At 48.8% G+C, this 21,326-nt stretch overlaps 1 protein-coding gene across 2 annotated transcripts in view; it reads left to right on the forward strand.

The window, feature by feature from the left end:
• Window positions 1-21,326, forward strand: part of MPP2 (MAGUK p55 scaffold protein 2) — a 627,381-nt gene that overhangs the window by 39,729 nt on the left and 566,326 nt on the right. The window lies entirely within an intron of this gene.

Genomic DNA, 21,326 nt, shown 5'->3' on the forward strand with positions numbered 1-21,326 from the left:
GCCTATGCAGGATCACTTCTGAACCAGAGGCCAATGTGACCTATGCAGGATTACTTCTCAATCTGAGGCCAGTGTGAGCTATGCAGGATCACTTCCCAACCTGAGGTCAGTGTGGCCTATGCAGGATCACTTTTCTACCTGAGGCCAGTGTTGTCTATGCAGGATCACGTCTCAACCTGAGGTCAGTGTGGCCTATGCAGGATCACGTCTCAACCTGAGGCCAGTGTGGCCTATGAAGAATCACTTCTCAACCTGAGGCCAATGTGGCCTTTGCTGGATCACTTTTCAACCTGAGGCCAGTGTTGCCTATGCAGGTTCACTTCTGAACCTGAGGCCAGTGTGACCTATGCAGGATCACTTATGAACCTGATGCCAATGTGGTCTATGCAGGAACGCCTCTGAACCTGAGCCTATGCAGGATCACTTCTGAACCAGAGGCCAATGTGACCTATGCAGGATCACTTCTCAATCTGAGGCCAGTGTGACCTATGCAGGATTACTTCTGCATCTCAGGCCAGTGTGGCCTATGGAAGATCACTTCTCAACCTGAGGCAAGTGTGGCCTATGCAGGATCACTTCTCAACCTGAGGCCAGTGTGGCCTATACAGGATGACTTCTCAACCTGAGGCCAGTGTGGACTATGCAGGATCACATCTCAACCTGAGACCAGTGTGACTTATGTCAAGTCAAGTCAAGTCAAGAGATTTATATAGCGCGCTACATACCCATAGGGTCTCAAGGCGCTATAGGAAGGGTGGGGAATTGCAGGATCACATCTCAACCTGAGGACAGTGTGACCTATGCAGGACCACTTCTCAACCTGAGGCCAGTGTGGCCTATGCAGGGTCACATCTCAACTTGAGACCAGCGTGACTTATGCAGGATCACTTCTCCACCTGAGGCCAGTGTGACCTATGCAGGAACATTTCTCAAACTAAGGCCTGTGTGGCCTATGCAGGATCACTTCTCAACCTGAGGCCAGTGTGACCTTTGCAGGATCACTTGTGAAACTGAGGCCAATGTGGCATATGCAGTATCACTTCTGAACCTGAGGCCAGTATGAACTATGCAGGGTCACATCTCAACCCGAGGCCAGTGTGGCCAATGCAGTATTACTTCTGAACCTGAGGCCAGTATGGCCTATGCAGGATTTCATCTAAACCTGAAGTCAGTGTGGCCTATGCAGGATCACTTCTTAATCTGAGTCCAGTATGGCCTATGCAGGATCACTATTCAACCTGAGGCCAGTGTGGCCTATGCAGGATCACTTTTCAACCTGAGGCCAGTGTTGCCTATGCAGGTTCACTTCTGAACCTGAGGCCAGTGTGGCCTATGCAGGATCACTTCTCAACCTGAGTCCAGTATGGCCTATGCAGGATCACTATTCAACATGAGGCCAGTGTGGCCTATGCAGGATCACTTCTCACCCTGAGGCAAGTGTGGCCTATGCAGAATCACTTCTCAACCTGAGGCCAGTGTGGCCTATACAGGATCACTTCTCAACCTGAGGCCAGTGTGGCCTATGCAGGGTCACATCTCAACCTGAGACCAGTGTGACTTATGCAGGATCACATCTCAACATGAGGACAGTGTGACCTCTGCAGGATCACTTCTCAACCTGAGGCCAGTGTGGCCTATGCAGGGTCACATCTCAACCTGAGACCAGCGTGACTTATGCAGGATCATTTCTCAACCTGAGGCCAGTGTGACCTATGCAGGAACATTTCGCAAACTAAGCCTGTGTGGCCTATGCAGGACCACATCGCAACCTGAAGCCAGTGTGACATATGCATGATCACTTCTGACCCTGAGGCAATGTGGCCTATGCAGGATCATTTCTGACCCTGAGGCCAGTGTGGCCTATGCAGGATCACCTCTCACCCTGAGGCAATGTGGCCTATGCAGTATCACTTCTGACCCTGAGGCCAGTGTGGCCTATGCAGGATCAGTTCTGCACCTGAGGCCAGTGTGGCCTATGCAGGACCACTTATGAACCTGAGGCCAGTGTGACCTATGCATGATCACTACTGAACATGGGGCCAGTGTGACCTATGCAGGGTCACATCTCAACCTGAGGCCAGTGTGGCCAATGCAGTATCACTTCTGAACCTAAGGCAAGTGTGGCCTATGCAGGATTTCATCTGAACCTGAAGTCAGTGTGGCCTATGCAGGATCACTTCTTAATCTTAGTCCAGTGTGGCCTATGCAGGATCACTTTTCAACCTGAGGCCAGTGTGGCCTATGCAGTATCACTTTTCAACCTTAGGCCAGTGTTTCCTATGCAGGTTCACTTCTGAACCTGAGGCCAGTGTGGCCTATGCAGGATAACTTCTCAACCTGAGGCCAATGTGGCCTATGCAGGATCACTTTTCAACCTGAGGCCAGTGTGGCCTATGCAGGATCACTTCTCAACCTGAGGCCAGTGTGGCCTATGCAGCATCTCTTTGAACCTGAAGCCAGTGTGCCTTATGCAGGATCACTTCTGAACCTGAGTCCAGTGTAGCCTACGCAGGATTTCATCTTAACCTGAAGTTAGTGTGGCCTATGCAGGATCACTTCTTAATCTGAGTCCAGTGTCGCCTAGCAGGATCACTTCTCAACCTGAGGCCAATGTGGCCTTTGCTGGATCACTTTTCAACCTGAGGCCAGTGTTGCCTATGCTGGTTCACTTCTGAACCTGAGGCCAGTGAGACCTATGCAGGATCACTTATGAACCTGATGCCAATGTGGTCTATGCAGGAACGCCTCTGAACCTGAGCCTATGCAGGAACACTTCTGAAACAGAGGACAATGTGACCTATGCATGATCACTTCTCAATCTGAGGCCAGTGTGACCTATGCAGGATCACTTCACAACCTGAGGCCAGTGTTGTCTATGCAGGATCACGTCTCAACCTGAGGTCCGTGTGGCCTATGCAGGATCACGTCTCAACCTGAGGCCAGTGTGGCCTATGAAGAATCACTTCTCAACCTGAGGCAATCTGACCTATGCAGGATCACTTCTGCATCTCAGGCCAGTGTGGCCTATGGAGGATCACTTCTCACCCTGAGGCAAGTGTGGCCTATGCAGGATCACTTCTCAACCTGAGGCCAGTGTGGCCTATACAGGATCACTTCTCAACCTGAGGCCAGTGTGGCCTATGCAGGGTCACATCTCAACCTGAGACCAGTGTGACTTATGCAGGATCACATCTCAACCTGAGGCCAGTGTGGCCTATGCAGGGTCACATCTCAACATGAGACCAGCGTGACTTATGCAGGATCACTTCTCAACCTGAGGCCAGTGTGACCTATGCAGGAACATTTCTCAAACTAAGGCCTGTGTGGCCTATTCAGGATCACTTCTCAACCTGAGGCCAGTGTGACCTTTGCAGGATCACTTGTGAAACTGAGGCCAATGTGGCATATGCAGTATCACTTCTGAACCTGAGACCAGTATGACCTATGCAGGGTCACATCTCAACCTGAGGCCAGTGTGGCCAATGCAGTATTACTTCTGAACCTGAGGCCAGTATGGCCTATGCAGGATTTCATCTAAACCTGAAGTCAGTGTGGCCTATGCAGGATCACTTCTTAATCTGAGTCCTGTATGGCCTATGCAGGATCACTTTTCAACCTGAGGCCAGTGTGGCCTATGCAGGATCACTTTTCAACCTGAGGCCAGTGTTGCCTATGCAGGTTCATTTCTGAACCTGAGGCCAGTGTGGCCTATGCAGGATCACTTCTCAACCTGAGGCCAGTGTTGCCTATGCAGGTTCACTTCTGAACCTGGGGCCGGTGTGGCCTATGCAGGATCACTTCTCAACCTTAGGCCAGTGTGGCCTATGCAGCATCTCTTTGAACCTGAGGCCAGTGTGCCCTATGCAGGATCACTTATGAACCTGAGGCCAGTATGGCCTATGCAGGATTTCATCTCAACCTGAAGTTAGTGTGGCCTATGCAGGATCACTTCTCAACCTGAGGCCAATGTGGCCTTTGCTGGATCACTTTCCACCTGAGGCCAGTGTGGCCTATGCAGGTTCACTTCTGAACCTGAGGCCAGTGTGACCTATGCAGGATCACTTATGAACCTGATGCCAATGTGGTATGTGCAGGATCGCCTCTGAACCTGAGCCTATGCAGGATCACTTCTGAACCAGAGGCCAATGTGACCTATGCAGGATCACTTCTCAATTTTAAGCCAGTGTGACCTATGCAGGATCACTTCTCAACCTGAGGTCATTGTGGCCTATGCAGGATCACTTCTCAACCCGAGGCCAGTGTTGTCTATGCAGGATCACGTCTCAACCTGAGTTCAGTGTGGCCTATGCAGGATCACTTCTCAACCTGAGGTCAGTGTGGCCTATGAAGAATCACTTCTCAACCTGAGGCCAATCTGACCTATGCAGGATCACTTCTGCATCTCAGGACAGTGTGGCCTATGGAGGATCACTTCTCAACCTGAGGCAGGTGTGGCCTATGCAGGATCACTTCTCTCTCACTACCCCATTTGACGATGTTCCAGAACACTCTGTAGTAGAAAAAGTCTAAGGTGAGTGGAATAATGTCAGTGGATCTTCGCTGTGGCAGTAAAAGATTGGGCAGATTGGGCAGTATGTTGGTTAATACATCTGGGTCTGAAAAATTCAAAACAACCCAATCACCCCTAAATCTTTTTGGACTACTTCCAATCCACTCCACCCTCCTGGCCATAACTAATTCTTCTGCCAACTGTTGCTTGCCCCAGGGAGTTATCACCATATTGTTAGTCAGCCAGTGTAGGGCCTTGGACAGCAGGGATGAAGTAGTTTCGTCCTGTCCTGGAGCCAATGTGGGGACGATAGCTAAAACAAGGACTAGAGGGGAAGCCTCAACAATAAGCGCAACCGAGCCTTTCACGGGTTTCGGAGCAATAGATACAACTGGAGGGGCATCTTCCCCTGGCTCACCACCCGCAATGTCTACCTGAGGAGCCACCGGTTGATTAAACAAAGGAATTACTCCACCACCACCCTCAGATCTAGAGGTTCCCTTTTTTAACTCCACTCTAGTTGCAACTTCATCAGGCAATTTTTCTACTTCAACCAGAGTTTTGTTCAGTAGATCCCCTAATCTATTTACCTCTTCAGTAAGCTTCTCAATCCTGCCTACCAAAGGCTTTACAATGCCCTTAATCTTCGCATCTATCATACCCAACAGCTTCTTAAATTGCTCATTAGTTAACCCCTTTAGTGCTAAGACAATTTGCGCAGTATCCCTAAATTTCCATTGAAATGAATGGTCAGCTCTGCTGCAGTGCATGACGAGTTACCCTTGTCATTAGCATCCAAGTGGTTAAAGACATACAGACTTCGTCAATTGACCCTTCTTCCTCGACCACAACAATATTACTAGGTGGAGAGGCAGGCTTTTTCCGGCTCGATCGTAGCCCCCCGCGCTTAGGTTGGCCCTTTCTGGTTCCCCTGGTGGTACGCGGTGCAGGCACTGGGGTTGGGGCTTTTTCCACTATTGGGTGTAGTTCGATCTCCTCCTCGTTATCACTATCTTCTACCACACAGTTAATGTAAGGCGAAGTGGCCATATCAACAGGGTCAAGTATTGCAACAATGCTGCTACTATTGTCTAGATCAGGGGGTTGAGCCAGATCAGAGTCTGGCAAGGTGGATTTAGGGGATTTAGGAGATACACCCAACCCTAGTGAGGATCTCCTCTCACTATTGATTTTAGCCACTACCTGGACTAGGTAGTTGTCCATAGTATTTTTTGCCGGGGATAGCTTTTTGCTAGACATAGCTCACCAGTATACAATACACTCCCAAATACACTGTGTAAATGCGTGAACAGCGTATGTTACAGACCCTCCATACCAATAAGCCACAGGTCACACAAAGTCTATAACAAGTAGTGTCCACGTTGGGCCTCGATCAATGGCAATTTCTCACCTTGAGCTCACGGACAGAGTAACTGGCCCAGTCCAGTCTCTGCCAGTCTCGGACTGTCTTAGACTGTCCGCCCTTAGTCCGGGCTTCGTCCGGCGTGTCCCGCGCGCGTCCTCGCGGGACGAGGGACCTGCTGGTGCTTTATGCGCCTCCTGGCGCGCTGGTTTCTGGCGTCGTCGCTTCCCCCAAGGGATGCTAGGGATTGTAGTCCGACCGGCGGAGCCAAGCCCGGCCGGTCGGTTTCAGGAAGGATGTGGCGGAGCCAAGCCCGGCCTCTGTGCTGAAAGGTGAGGTGCCTCAGAGAGTCTGCGAATCTGTCAGCAGGAGTAGAAAGAAGAAGAAAGGGGAACTCGGCCCCTGCCGGTGCTTTATGCGCCTCCTGGCGCGCTGGTTACTGGCGTCGTCGCTTCCCCCCAAGGGATGCTGGGGATTGTAGTCCGACCGGCGGAGCCAAGCCCGGCCGGTCGGTTTCAGGAAGGATGTGGCGGAGCCAAGCCCGGCCTCTGTGCTGAAAGGTGAGGTGCCTCAGAGAGTCTGCGAGTCTGTCAGCAGGGGTAGAAAGAAGAAGAACGGGGAACTCGGCCCCTGCCGGTGCTTTATGCGCCTCCTCGCACGCTGGTTACTGGCGTCGTCGCTTCCCCCCAAGGGATGCTGGGGATTGTAGTCCGATCGGCGGAGCCAAGTCCGGCCGGTCGGTTTCAGGAAGGATGTGGCGAGCCAAACCCGGCCTCTGTGCTGAAAGGTGAGGTGCCTCAGAGAGTCTGCGAGTCTGTCAGCAGGGGTAGAAAGAAGAAGAACGGGTAACTCGGCCCCTGCCGGTGCTTTATGCGCCTCCTGGCGCGCTGGTTTCTGGCGTCGTCGCTTCCCCCAAGGGATGCTAGGGATTGTAGTCCGACCGGCGGAGCCAAGCCCGGCCGGTCGGTTTCAGGAAGGATGTGGCGGAGCCAAGCCCGGCCTCTGTGCTGAAAGGTGAGGTGCCTCAGAGAGTCTGCGAATCTGTCAGCAGGAGTAGAAAGAAGAAGAAAGGGGAACTCGGCCCCTGCCGGTGCTTTATGCGCCTCCTGGCGCGCTGGTTACTGGCGTCGTCGCTTCCCCCCAAGGGATGCTGGGGATTGTAGTCCGACCGGCGGAGCCAAGCCCGGCCGGTCGGTTTCAGGAAGGATGTGGCGGAGCCAAGCCCGGCCTCTGTGCTGAAAGGTGAGGTGCCTCAGAGAGTCTGCGAGTCTGTCAGCAGGGGTAGAAAGAAGAAGAACGGGGAACTCGGCCCCTGCCGGTGCTTTATGCGCCTCCTGGCACGCTGGTTACTGGCGTCGTCGCTTCCCCCCAAGGGATGCTGGGGATTGTAGTCCGATCGGCGGAGCCAAGTCCGGCCGGTCGGTTTCAGGAAGGATGTGGCGAGCCAAACCCGGCCTCTGTGCTGAAAGGTGAGGTGCCTCAGAGAGTCTGCGAGTCTGTCAGCAGGGGTAGAAAGAAGAAGAACGGGTAACTCGGCCCCTGCCGGTGCTTTATGCGCCTCCTGGCGCGCTGGTTACTGGCGTCGTCGCTTCCCCCCAAGGGATGCTGGGGATTGTAGTCCGACCGGCAGAGCCAATCCCGGCCGGTCGGTTTCAGGAAGGATGTGGCAGAGCCAAGCCCGGCCTCTGTGCTGAAAGGTGAGGTGCCTCAGAGAGTCTGCGAGTCTGTCAGCAGGGGTAGAAAGAAGAAGAACATATGCATGAATACTTCTGACCCTGAGGCAATGTGGCCTATGCAGGATCACTTCTGACCCTGAGGCCAGTGTGGCCTATGCAGGATCACTTCTCACCCTGAGGCAAGTGTGGCCTATGCAGGATCACTTCTCAACCTGAGGCCAGTGTGGCCTATACAGGATCACTTTTCAACCTTAGGCCAGTGTGGCCTATGCAGCATCTCTTTGAACCTGAGGCCAGTGTGCCCTATGCAGGATCACTTCTGAACCTGAGACCAGTGTGGCCTATGCAGGATCACTTCTCAACCTGAGGCCAATGTGGCCTATGCAGGATCACTTCTCAACCTGAGGCCAATGTGACCTATGCAGGATCACTTCTCAACCTGAGGCCAGTGTGGCCTATGCAGGGTCACATCTCAACCTGAGACCAGTGTAGCCTATGCAGTATCACTTCTGAACCTGAGGCCAGTATGACCTATGCAGAAACATTTCTCAAACTAAGGCCTGTGTGGCCTATGCAGGATCACTTCTCAACCTGAGGCCAGTGTGACCTATGCAGGAACACTACTCAAACTGAGGCCAGTGTGGCCTATGCAGGATCATTTCTGAAACTGAAGCCAATGTGGCCTGCAGGACCACTTCTTAACACAAAGCTAATGTGGCCTATGCAGGATCACTTCTCAACCTGAGGTCAGTGTGCCCTATGCAGGATCACTTCTGAACTTGAAGCTATAGGGCTGCCTGTTCAGGGCACCTCTGAACTTGATGCCAATGACTTACACTGAGCACTTCTGAATATGACTCCAATGGAGTCCTCTTCTCCATACTGACCAGTGTGTTAACCCGACTAGAGTCATTGCCCTCAGCTGCTACAATAACTGGTGTCACCAACATCCTCATTATCAGTCATCCAAGTCTTCAGGACCACTGTAGGAAGTTCTTTTCAGGATAAATCAGGAAGCAACTCCAAAGTTGACTTGCATCAAAAATGTATTTATTTCCTTACAATGGAACCACGACTAATCCAGTGAATTATCTGGTAGAAAAATGAAAAGTGGCACACATAACATTCTGGAACATAGAATACCAAGTAACCAACATTCTTTTAAAGGTGTATTCATAAAGAACTAGAAACCCACTTTCTACCCCCCCCCCATCCTATAACACAAAAATAAATAAATAAATATCTCTATTTACAGATAAATGAAACAAAATCAATAATATATAAAAGCATCAAAACGAACGGGAGTTCTGATGCGAAAACTACATCTGATAGGTGCATTATCACCCAATCCACAGGCATTATTTCGGATATTTTCCATTGAATTTTGAACCCTGGGAACAACATTTTCAGAATCACCATTCCCAACACTCTCACAAGAATGAGAGGAAGTAGGGTTATTAATGTCCTTATGAACAAGGTCACCAAAATCAAACGAACTAGCATCAGTTTGTGTTTTAAATCTCTCACAAATTATCTTAGCTTGTCCCTGAGTAATTTTAACCACAGCATTTCTATTCCACCATCCACGATTTTGTAGCATTACTGCCATTTTTGAAACCCTAACATTTTTTGCAGGTTCTGAAAATCTTGATTCTCCTTTACTAACTTTAATTGTTTTTTTTATAAGCACCCAGTCACCAGGAGACAAAGAAGTCACTTTGACATGTTTCCTAAAATCAAAATTTCTTTTGTATGTTGTTTGTTTTTGTTTAACATGTTCCCTGACCTTGCTTAAATCAATGTTGGTATCGATGTCTCCTAATTTACTTCTCAACCACGATGGACTAATCATCAAAAAAGGTTTTCTACCTCTTAGATACACATAAGGAGAAACATCAGTGGTTGAGTGTGGTGTTACGTTGTAGCTCCAGACCTTATCACAAAGATACTTACAAACATCAAGGTTGTTAGCTACAGATGTTTTTACTCCTTCTTTCAATAATCTGTTGGCTCTTTCCACGAGGCCATTAGATGCTGGACTATATAGAGGAGCTAAAATATGCTTCACAGAAATTTCACTCAGATAGCTTTCAAACTCATTAGATACAAAATGAGTTCCGTTGTCGGTCACAATTTCAGCAGGAAGATCTTCAATCATGAATAAACATTGTAAAAATGTAACAGCAGATTTAGAATCAGTTCTCTTTACAAATGAAAAATATAGCCACTTAGAAAAATAATCAATTATCACAATCAAAAATCTATTATCTCCTCCAAGCAGATTGAACGGACCTGAAAAGTCCATTCCTAACCTTTGCCAAGGACCTTTAGGCCACTCTATAGGGCACAAAGGAGAAGTGGATATGCTCCAATGCTTATCTGAACATAAACATGCAGGACACTTATCTACGAAATTCTTAACTTGAGCATCGATACCTGGCCACCAATACATTTCCTTAATCTTCCTAACAGTACTAGATGTTCCTAAGTGTCCATCATGAGCCAGGGAAATAATATTTGACCTCATACCTTCAGGTGGCACCACCTTGTCCTCTCTGACTAACACATAATTCACAATAGATAATTCTGCAGCCACCTGGGAGTAGCATTTGTCCTGCATAGATAAGCTCCTGTTGCAAGGCCAACCTTGGATCAAAAATGTTTTTACTTTTTCAAGACAGAGACGAATGGATCCCTCGACCACTCGCAGTCCGGCTTCCGGGCCACCACAGCACGGAGTCCGCCCTCATCGCAGCCACCGACGACATCTGAGTCCTGCTCGACAACGGGGAAACAGTGGCCATCATCCTCCTGGACCTCTCCGCGGTGTTCGACATGGTCTGCCACCGCACCCTAGTGCAGCGCCTCAACAACATTGGAATCCAGGAGAAGGCACTGGAGTGGATCATCTCCTTCCTCGCCGGAAGAACACAGAGAGTCCGCCTCCCCCCGTTCAGATCCCAGGCCACCGAAGTCATCTGCGGCGTACCACCAGGATCATCACTCAGCCCCACGCTGTTCAACATCTACGTGAGCCCCCTCGCGGCCATCGCATGCCAACACAACCTCAACATCATCTCCTACGCCGACGACACTCAGCTGATCCTCTCCCTCACCAACGATCCCGCCACCGCCAGACCCAACCTACACGAAGGAATGAAAGACGTAGCCGAGTGGATGATGAACAGCTGCCTGAAACTGAACTCAGATAAGACGGACGTCCTCATCCTGGGATCCTCGCCCTCCGCCTGGGACGACTCCTGATGGCCCCCTGCCCTGGGCAGCGCACCGAAACCCACAGACCACGCACGCAACCTGGGCTTCATCCTGGACTCCTCCCTCTCCATGACCAGACAAGTCAACGCCCTCTCCGCATCGTGCTTCAACATCCTACGCATGCTATGTAAGATCTTCCGGTGGATCCCCACCGAAACCAGAAAGACGGTCACCCAGGCCCTTGTCACCAGCCGACTGGACTACGGCAACTCCCTCTACGCCGGAACCACAGCCAAACTTCACAACCCTCAGCACGCCTCATCCTGGACATTCCCCGACACGGCCACATCTCCGAACACCTGAGAAACCTGCACTGGCTCCCCGTCAGCAAGAGAATCACGTTCGGACTCCTCACCCACGCACACAAAGCTCTCCACAACCAAGGCCCAAGATACCTCAACGACCGCCTGACCTTCTACACTCCTACCCGCCAGCTACGATCGACCAGCCACGCCCTCGCCGCCGTCCCCCGCATCCGACGAGCCACAACGGGAGGAAGATCCTTCTCCTACCTGGCTGCCAAGACGTGGAACTCCCTCCCCATCCACCTCCGCCTGACCCAAGACCACCTATCCTTCAGGAAGCAACTCAAGACCTGGCTGTTCGAGCAGTAGCGGACCTCCATCCCCCAAGCGCCTTGAGGCCCTCCGGGTGAGTAGCACGCTATACAAATGTTTTGATTGATTGATTGATTGATTGATTTTTATCACAAGAAATCCACTCTGCCTCAGATAGTTTGCTACACTGTGTCAAATCACTGATGGTGAAAACCACATCAAAATCATGCTCCTGGACAACCAAATCCAAGTCAGTGTTATCCAAAGGAATTTGTGACAAACAGTCAGCTCTGACATTTTTACCACCTGGTAAATATTTCATTTCGAAATTAAATTCCTGCAATCTAGCCAACAGTCTGACCAATCTAGAAGAATCTCTGTTAGAGCAGCTATCCCCAAGCATGTATATCAAAGGTTTGTGATCTGTAAATAGCTGGAATCTAGAACCCCAAATATACATACAGAACTTTTCAACAGCCCAACAACATGCCAAAACCTCCCTTTCAATCGTGCTATAGTTAGATTTTGCACCACTTAGCACTCTAGAAGCAAACGCTATAGTATACTCTCGACCATTGATTACTTGACTCAATACAGCTCCTAAAGCTTTTGAGCTAGCATCTACTGTTACAATGGTAGATTGTCCATGAGAAAATGCTCTAATAGCTGGTGCTTCTAAAATGAATGTCTTAACTGAATTAAAAGACACAAGCAGAAAAAATGGTGGTAGTGTTTCCCTAACAAGAGAGAAAACGTCCGCACCTAAGGTAATATTCTTCACAGTGTAATTAAGACGTATAGTTCAAAATGAGATAAATGTTAATGTTAATCTGTCCGCAAACGGGTGCTCTTATGGCCTGGTACACACCCACCACCAGGGATGTCAACAAGGCACGAATGCCTAAATAACAAGAGAAAAAATAACAAGCCACTTAAGCACTCCCCATAGTATTCAATTAGTGTATAACATCGAAAGGCATCGGGTTATGTTCAGAGTTCAACCCTTTTGGACTATCTAACATTAGTAAATGTAAATGTATTTGAGCTTATATAGCGCACAGCTACCCGCAGTGGGTTTCCCAGCGCTTGCTTAGGGAACCCGTCCTGGTATTCCCCTGTGAGATAAGCCCAGGCAGGGTATCCACAAGGTGAAAGCCAGGCATCCTGCCGCGAGGGGCCGTCGTGGAGATTAAGCAAGCTATTGCCCAGAGTCACAGAGTGTGAACCCGTGAGTCGAGAAGGCACCCGAGCGAGAATTATAGAGTCCGTGGAATTTTTAGCCCAAGACCCGCCGAGGCGGGGAATTGAACCCTGGTCCAGGGCCGATCTCAGCTTCCGGGTCTGCCGCCTCTAACCCCTGAGCCACACTTCTCCACAACATTAGTCCATAATCATAGTTCATATAATGTCCAGTATTTGTACGACTCCAAATTCAGAGATCCAAGTCCGGTTATGTTCCTCCAAAGAATCTTTTATTAAATATCAAATTATTTTATAACAACTTCACAGCTCACACCGCCAACACGTGTTTTGTCTCACAGAGACTTTTTCAAGGCAAAAAGGAGAGATATGTGGACGACTATTGTATGGCGACCACGGTATTGCGGCGAGATTGAATCACCCAGAAGTGTCTCCTCAATATTGGTAGCGGGTAGGTTAAGGAAACAATCCTTCCTATCCGTATATGTTTGGCTGGATGTCAGTTCTTCTAATATTCAATAAAGTTGCCATTGGCGCAATTCAGTGTAACAAGAGTATTCTGTACCTAACCGCCAGTCTTACTCAAAATATATGAGCCAATATTTGTAGTGCAGAATAGCCAAACTTGGCGGGTGGTCTCTCCTGGTAGTTATAATGAATTTGTGGTGATCAAGACCATGATAAGTCTCTTGCGAGTCGAAAATCAATCGACCCCGTAACCGTTGCCAAAACGCCAAGCCTTAAGACACTTGAGTTTCCTCAAACCATATGTATTTTGCATTTTATTTTTAGTAAATTTCTGAGAGGTTGAACAATCATGGCATAGCTTTGAACAAAACGAGCGTAGTACTCGCTAAGACCTAAAAAATGCACGTAAAGCATCTTTATCTTGGGGTCTTAGAGCGTCCTTGATTACATTAATTAAAGGTCACTTAGGTTTTATGCCATTAACAGAAATATTGTGACCTAAATAATTTACATCTTGGGTGATGAATTTGCACTTGTTTTTATTAATAGTCATATCTACACTTTCTAACTTTTGTAAAACAGTTTCAAGAAGATTGTAGTGTGATTCCAAAGTCACAGAGTGAATTAAAATGTCATCTTGGAACGCTTTAAATGCCGTGTATGTGTGAGAATAATTGGTCCATGAGACGCTGAAAAACGCTAGCTGCGGACACTAGTCCAAAAGGTAAAAGTTTGTACATATAAACCCCAAAAGGAGTAACAAATGTGGTCAAGGGTTGGGATTCTTTTGAGAGAGGAATCTGATGGAAGGCAGATTTTAAGTCTATTGTAGTAAAATACTACCACCCAGATTGGCTAACATTTCTTGGATTCTGGGTAAGGGGTGACAGTCAATGAGAATATTACGGTTCAGGGCTCTCAAATCCACACATAGACGAATCTCGCCAGAACTTTTGCGAGCAACGACACTGGCGGAAACCCACTCAGAGGATTCCACAGGTGTTATAATATCTTGTGCACATAAATCATTCAGCATTTTCTTTAAATCCTCTCTGGCAGACAATGGAATGGGTCTGCATTTTTGAACAACTGGGTCCGCATTTTTTTTTTAGAATAATGTTATGTTGGAAATTCTTTACTAAACCAATTTTGTCAGAAAATACCTTGACATATTTAGTAAATAAATTCAACAGAATTAGATCCTCAGAAGTTTGGATTGTATCATCAAATACTGATAAAATTGGCAATTCCCCCAAAACAACTGGCTCTGGATGTCCAGGTTTTAAAATGATCCCTAACTTTGTTTGATCTTGCCAGCCCAATATGTCTCGACCATTAACAGCCACATACATTTTTGTATAAATCACTCTCCCTTTAAAGTTTACGGAATCAGAAAAGTAACCACACATAGTAATATTTATTTCACCAAACGCCTTAGGATTGACATCAGTGGGTTTAAGCAAAACATTAGACCAACATTTTTTGAAGGTTTTGACATCCAAAATGGTGATTGGAGATCCCGAATCAGCCATAACGCTGACGTCAATAACACCAATTAACATGTTGCATAAAGGACCTTTTCATTTTTTAGTATCTCCATTCAAAGTATTAATTTCAATGGTAGATAATGTGTTACTCATAGCTTGGCATAGTTCGTCCTCATCAACCTAGGGCATTGACTTTGTTTTTATGTTTTGCAGATCGACATATAGTATTTAAATGCCCAATTTTTTTTACAAATATTGCATAAATAACATAACTAGAAACCCACTCTCTACAACCACACATTCAGAATATGCGTCTGCACACTGGATCACATTGCGGCCACCCTTTAAACTCTCCACTTTTGTCCAAGTTGATGCAAGATTCGAAGTCAAGCTCCTGTACTGTTCATAAAGAATAGTGGGCTGAAGACACAGCCCACCAGTGGACACTGACTCCTGACCATGTCCCAGTGCGAACCCTCGGTTCAACATACGCCTGTCTGATCCGCCAATGCTTGCATTTAAAGAATGAAACAAGGAGGTAAATCCTTAGCAGTGTGGGGACCTAAACTGTGGAAGGCTTTTTGTGGGAACTTGAGATGAACCCAACCACAAGACGCTCAGGAACCTCTTGAATCTAGAGCTACTCAGAGTTAGCTTTATCTAAATTCAATATTAGAAGAGGGTCACAATCAGGCAATATAAAATACAGTCTTTTATCCTTTCTAATTGGATTCCTACCTCACCGGCTTCAGCCTGTACTTTCCTTCCAACAGTGCCATGAGGCATCTGTGTATCACATTACTATTACTATTTGGTGGTATGTGTATGTCATTTTGAATGAGATGCAAGTTGCTTAAACTCTTTAATGAATAATCAAAAAATATAACACTGTAATTCTGAAAAACACAGATCATACTTTTGAACATAATAGAACATTGCTTCTGACCTTTTGATTTCTGTGGACCCCCACATAATGGTTACTGGAAAATGGGGACCCACCACTGAATCGGTATTGGAGTCCAGGGAACCCAACTGAGTTTGTACGGGAAGTCGGGACCCCAGCCGAAGCATTTTTGAGGATTTGAACCAGAAAACAATATACAAAAAATATAGAAATAAGCATTTATCAAATACACAAATGAAGAAATATTTTATTGAATTCATAAACAAATATAAGGAAAAAAACAAAAATATATTTTAATATGAGGGTTCTTTTTAACAGGCAATTGATGCAGTCATCATCTTTATTTTGTTTGATGCACATACATTCCTTCACATTTTCAAACTGTTTGCCTGTGGCTTCTTTCTTCAACAAAATTACGTAATTCCTGCAAAATTAATGATTTTCCACCATTGAAAACGTGACCCCCCTCTCCCCCCGAAAAAACGACTTTCAATGTAAACGTAAAGGCGACTAACAGCTAAACAAGTCCATTGGTTCTGTCACTGCCATCTGTGAGTTCCGGTGACGCTGTAATGCCACTCCAGCACATAAAATACAAGCACGAGTTTATCTAATCACCATTCTAGTGTCTCTGTGCCCTTGAACGTGTAATGCAGTGGGTTGTAGTTCAGCTCAGTGGGTTACATAGTCACTGTCCGCACATCACAGCTCGATGTTGCATTTTACCGGCCGCGACAATGGCTCCCAGTCGGGGCACTTCTTTCCTCTGAATTGTTCTCCGAACATTTCTGCTTTAAGCGGGTCTGCTGCTGCCTGTGTGCGTATGAGGCAGGGCCCAGGGTGCTGATGAGTTCAGTCACATGGCACGGAGGAGTCGGTGTTCTCTTGTGCGGGGTGTTTTGTATATTCCCATGCTCTGTATGTGCGCTCTGCATTTATGATTGTCTCCGTACGTATTTACAGCTCAGTAACAAAACGCACCTATGCGCTTTTTGTTCACGCGTATGATTGTGCTTTGTGTATTTCGTTTTGAAATTGTTTCTGTCTTTCTGCGCGCGCGTTTGAAGTTGTGCGCGTGTGGGCACTCACTAGTGTATGTGCACGTGCTCGTTGATGTTGAATCCAGTTATAAATAGCATGCATGCCCCCAGCTGTGCTCCTCCTCGCCCCAGATCCTTTGCTGTGGGGGAGGTAGAGGGTCGCAGCAGTTGCGCATGCGCCCATCACAGATCCGTAGTAGTAGCAGCGTCAGAGCATTAGCAGAAGCCCATGGTCGTAGTGCTGTGGGAGGGGGAGTAGGCGATTCAGCGGGGGCGCTGTGAATGGACGTGTGTGGTTGCTTGCTGCTAGGGCTTTGCAGATGTGCCCGGCTGTGTCATTTACAGAAGTGGCTGTGTCCATGACCTCCCTCCAGCCCATCAACCCCTCCTTCGCAGTCTCTGCCTGACCTTGTTCAGCAACCTCGTCATCACTGTGACATTCTGAGCTAACCGTACCCCATGACTAATACCGACCACGGGTCTGAGGCGGAGTGTCTCACAGTTTATTATTTATGTGTTTTATATAGCGTGTGCTTTACCCGAAGGTGTCAGGGCGCTTTACAACAGAAACCAGTTACATTACATAAGGACTTCTGAGTACATGGATTACATATAGGATATTAACAGATACATGAGTCTAAACACAAAAGGAAAACGTTGCAATGGTGTTTATGAAAGCTTTGCATTTTAAACTAAGAGTGTAAATATAATCCTCCAGTTGTAGCATGAAATGGGCGCAAAGAATATCGACATAACATAATGATATTATATAGCATAACATTATGGTATGGGCTGATTGGTTAGATCGGAGATAAGTCCAAACAACATCCAAGGGCACCAGCCGCTAGTTTTTTTTATTGTATTTACTTTATTTGTGCATTTTTATAAAGCGCGGACATTACCCGAAGGTTTCAGAGCGCTGTACAATAGAGCCAGTTACATTAAAAAGAACAGTGGAAAAGAATAAAGCATTACAAAGAAAAACAGAAGACTAAAAATGAAGGTTACATAGACCCAAATTCCGATAAAGCGTGCAGGAGAAAGGAATATACAGGAAAAAGTACAACATTTTACAATGAGGAGCGAATTTCCAAGAGGGGCCTGAGAATGAAAGTATTAGTTTTCAAATTGTCTTTGGAAGAGGAGAGATTTGAGATCAGCTTTAAAGATCCGGGTAGAGGAGGTGGCACGTAGCAATGGGGGAAGTGAGTTCCAGATTCTCACCGCATTGCCTGAGAAGGATTGTGCCATCGACCTTTCCCTTTTGAAGATGGGGGGGCTCAAGCAGAAGCTTTTCCGCATTTCGAGAGGGTCGAGAACATCTGGACAATTTCAATTTGTTTGCAGGTAACGAGGGGAGGACGTGTGTAAGGCATCATTCGTGATGCAGGCAATTTTGTAAATGGACCTTGCCTCAATCGGAAGCCATCGAACAGAGGACAGGATAGGAGTGATGTGGTCGCTTCGTTTAGACCCTGAAATGAAGCGAGCTGCTGAATGGAGGATGGATTTGAGAGGGGAGAGGTGGGATTTAGGTAGGCCCTTCAGGAGAGAATTGCAATAATCCATTTTTGAGAGAACCAGCGATTGTAACAAGGTTTTTAAGTCTTTCTCCTGGAAGTACCGACGGATCCCCCACAGGAGGCTCAACTGGTATTGTGCGTTCCTGGCGATAGACTTGATGTGGGAGATTAGGTTGAGTCTTTTGTCAAGAATGACACGTAGGGATTTAGCGCTGTCGACAATGATGGGTTTGCTGCTTAGTAAGTTCAGCTGATCCATCCACGATTGAACGGGAGGAGGTGAGAGAGAGGTAGAAAGGAGGAGGAATTCAGTTTTGGCGGGATTTAGAATGAGTTGGTGACCTAACATCCAGTTGTAAATGGAGGTGAGAGTAGAGTTGAGTAGTGAAAGATCATGTGCGGAAGACACCTTGAGGTAGATTTGAGTGTCATCCGCATAAAGACGGTAATGGATCCCAGATTTGCTTAGGAGGTTCGTTAATGGTGTTAGGTAGAGATTAAACAAGGTGGGTGCCAGGATAGAACCTTGAGGGATGCCTTGACCTACAGCCAATGGGCATGAAAGACTGTTCGCTATCTTAATCATTTGGGATCAGTCTGAGAGGAAAGAGGCAAGCCCTTTAAGCACAGTGCCATCCAATCCCATTCTCTGTTGAAGAGTGTTAAGGAGGGTACTATGATTAACAGTGTCAATGGCTGCAGAGAGGTCTAGAAGAATCAGAAGGCACAATTCTCCAGAGTCGAGTATATGCAGCGCATCATCAATCACTTGCAGCAGGGCTTTTCAGTGCTGCAATTTTGGATGAAGCCAGATTGGAAAACATCGAGGAGATTATTGTCTATATTATGTAGCGCCAGTTGTTTCACAACACATTTTTTGGTGATTTTCGACAGAAACGGGAGGTTGGTGATAGGGCGGAAGTTGTTGAGGTCGTTCGCATCAGCTGAGGTTTTTTTTAGAAGAGGGGTAACCAGTCCTGATTTAAGGGCAACAGGGAGATTAACTAGCCTGATCCAGCAAGAGAGAGTATGGGTGTAGAAATCTATGGCGATGCCGCTAGGGATGGGGTCAGAAGAATGGTTGGATGGTTTGGGATTCGAGGATGCATTTGAGGAGTTCATCTTCAGAGATGACGTCAAAATGTTGCCTGGTGACTAAGTATTTCCGCTCTGTAAAGGGGGTGGGGTGGGCGACCTGATTCACCAGTGCTTTGACTTTTTCATCAAAGAAAATAGCAAAATCGTCGGCTTTCTTTGTGGAGTCCTCAGGCTTAGTAGTTAGGAGAGAACTGTTTGAGTTTTTCATGAGGTTTTTCCCCGCTTCCCGCCACCGCCGCTAACCCCGCCCCTTTCTTCATTCTGTACCCTCCCTGCTCCCGCCTCCCAGCTGCTCCGCCCCCCCCCTCGCACTTGGCCATATATGGCGACCGTGCGACGCAGGTGAGTGTGACCTAGTTAGGACACCCCCCGCGCCGCACGGCCACCAGCTGCTGCGAGTGCCTCCCCGCCTACCTGCCTCTCTGCTCTGACTGCCGCCGCGTGACCACGCCCCCTGCCATCGAGCGGCGTGGTCTGTGCTCGCTTTCCTGCATTGTACCACTGTAATTGTATTAATTGTCTTTTGTTCCAAATTGTATTTTGTCCCCCCTATTGCCTGTTTGCCTGTTATTGTTGGTTGCCCCGTCTCATCCCTCCCCGCTTCCCGCCACCGCCGCTAACCCCGCCCCTTTCTTCATTCTGTACCCTCCCCGCTCCCGCCTCCCAGCTGCTCCGCCCCCCCTCGCACTTGGCCATATATGGCGACCGTGCGACGCAGGTGAGTGTGACCTAGTTAGGACACCCCCCGCGCCGCACGGCCACCAGCTGCTGCGAGTGCCTCCCCGCCTACCTGCCTCTCTGCTCTGACTGCCGCCGCGTGACCACGCCCCCTGCCATCGAGCGGCGTGGTCTGTGCTCGCTTTCCTGCATTGTACCACTGTAATTGTATTAATTGTCTTTTGTTCCAAATTGTATTTTGTCCCCCCTATTGCCTGTTTGCCTGTTATTGTTGGTTGCCCCGTCTCATCCCTCCCCGCTCCCCGCTTCCCACCACCGCCGCTAACCCCGCCCCTTTCTTCATTCTGTACCCTCCCCGCTCCCGCCTCCCAGCTGCTCCGCCCCCCCCTCGCACTTGGCCATATATGGCGACCGTGCGACGCAGGTGAGTGTGACCTAGTTAGGACACCCCCCGCGCCGCACGGCCACCAGCTGCTGCGAGTGCCTCCCCGCCTACCTGCCTCTCTGCTCTGACTGCCGCCGCGTGACCACGCCCCCTGCCATCGAGCGGCGTGGTCTGTGCTCGCTTTCCTGCATTGTACCACTGTAATTGTATTAATTGTCTTTTGTTCCAAATTTTATTTTGTCCCCCCTATTGCCTGTTTGCCTGTTATTGTTGGTTGCCCCCGTCTCATCCCTCCCCGCTCCCCGCTTCCCGCCACCGCCGCTAACCCCGCCCCTTTCTTCATTCTGTACCCTCCCCGCTCCCGCCTCCCAGCTGCTCCGCCCCCCCCTCGCACTTGGCCATATATGGCGACCATGCGACGCAGGTGAGTGTGACCTAGTTAGGACACCCCCCGCGCCGCACGGCCACCAGCTGCTGGGAGTGCCTCCCCGCCTACCTGCCTCTCTGCTCTGACTGCCGCCGCGTGACCACGCCCCCTGCCATCGAGCGGCGTGGTCTGTGCTCGCTTTCCTGCATTGTACCACTGTAATTGTATTAATTGTCTTTTGTTCCAAATTGTATTTTGTCCCCCCTATTGTCTGTTTGCCTGTTATTGTTGGTTGCCCCCGTCTCATCCCTCCCCGCTCCCCGCTTCCCGCCACCGCGGCTAACCCCGCCCCTTTCTTCATTCTGTACCCTCCCCGCTCCCGCCTCCCAGCTGCTCCGCCCCCCCCTCGCACTTCGCCATATATGGCGACCGTGCGAACGCGCAGCGGCCACGCGCAGCGGGCGCGCCGATTGTGCGCCAAAGGCGCGCCAAAGGTAAGCCCGTCTGCGCCCGTCCGCGACCGGACCGCGCCCAGCGCCAGGACCCCTGGCCCTCGAGGACCCCTGCCCACCCGCTTGACGTACACCGCCGCCTCCCTCAACGCACTCAACACCGGCCGAATCCCAGGATGCTACCGAGCCACCCCACGACGCACCCACGGACCCTTCAGCTGCCACGCCTGCAAGTTCACCTGCATCCGGACCTGCCCGGCATCAGCACCCGCCAAACCGAACACCAGCAGCAACCACCTCAAGTGCATCCTGCTCAACACCCGCTCCGTCCACAGGCACGCC

The sequence above is a fragment of the Lissotriton vulgaris genome, chromosome 5, assembly GCF_964263255.1.
Source record: "Lissotriton vulgaris chromosome 5, aLisVul1.2, whole genome shotgun sequence".
Taxonomy (NCBI): domain Eukaryota; kingdom Metazoa; phylum Chordata; class Amphibia; order Caudata; family Salamandridae; genus Lissotriton; species Lissotriton vulgaris.